At 35.7% G+C, this 1,141-nt stretch overlaps 1 protein-coding gene across 1 annotated transcript in view; it reads left to right on the forward strand.

Moving 5' to 3' along the window:
• Window positions 1–492: 492 nt before the first annotated feature.
• LOC119590703 overlaps window positions 493–1,141 on the forward strand; it is a gene marked incomplete in the record, with an annotated part of 10,254 nt that continues 9,605 nt past the window's right edge. Inside the window, 1 exon segment of the mRNA XM_037939389.1 lies at window positions 493–574.

Consider the following 1,141-nt stretch of genomic DNA (forward strand, 5'->3'; position numbering starts at 1 on the left):
CGTATATCGCTATCCATATAACGATTGATAGTATAATACTGTATTGCTTGTTTATGTATAGGTTAAAGAGATGGTGATACATGAAAAGGGATAATTACTTGTATAATGATGAAGCTCATAATACGATGATTATGACAATGATGATAGTCAATGTAGTTAAAGCATTACTGATAGAATTGGTTAGTTATGAATAATCTTCAAGTGACTATACATTAATGGATGCATGATAACCAAAAACGTGCAGTCAATACCGCAAACAAAGATAAAAAAGAACGCATTTATTTCCCCTAAAAGTCATTCTGCTTACGAATTTTGTATCATCCTGTCGCATGAAAATAATACTTGCCTTATCGCAAGCTGACATATATCCTTTGGTTCTCAGCACAGGCAACAATCGCCTCTTTCGAAAGGGTGGATAAGGGTTAGTATAGTGTGCGCAATGTACATTTTCGGGGAAGTCCCGGATGGACTTGACAGGATGGGCAGTTGGCACTCACGTTGGCAGTGAGACCAGAGGCACTGGAATGCCACCATCGTTGCTCTGTGCTTTCTAGAGTGGTGACAAAAAACGCAGGTTTGTTTGACACAGATTCGAAGTGGATAATGTCACCGTTTTATCCCTGTACGACAAATATGCTTCCTTAATTTTGAAAGACTTGGCAGTTCTCTCTTTTTTTTAAGTTACGCGCTAAAAAGAATAATATATCTTGTAAAATAAGAGTGAAAATGCCACGTTTCTTTACAGAGTGTTGATGAAAATTTTAAAAATCTAAGCTTTAAAAAAATTAAGCTTGGTTACACAGAAAGTGCCATACCAAAATTCAAATTCCGTGAGATACCAGAATAAAGAAAAGGGTAGAGAAAATTTTAGGCATACTAAGGAAAAATGTGAACACCTGATGATATGAAAAGAAACTCACCTAAATTGTGTTTATGTTAGTTTTTTCACATTGATAAATAAAATGAGAGTATGGCATTGGGAAATGAATTAACAATCTACATACCTGTTCATAAGTATATATGCTTATATCAGTAACCTGTAGTGTCTAAAAGTGAAGGAGATATGTCCAGTATGAGACGTCCTCTCACTCATCAAGGTATTTATAACCATAGTGACACATACCGTAGGCGTGTATAGGCA

The sequence above is a fragment of the Penaeus monodon genome, chromosome 27 (genome assembly GCF_015228065.2).
Source record: "Penaeus monodon isolate SGIC_2016 chromosome 27, NSTDA_Pmon_1, whole genome shotgun sequence".
Classification (NCBI taxonomy): Eukaryota; Metazoa; Arthropoda; class Malacostraca; order Decapoda; family Penaeidae; genus Penaeus; species Penaeus monodon.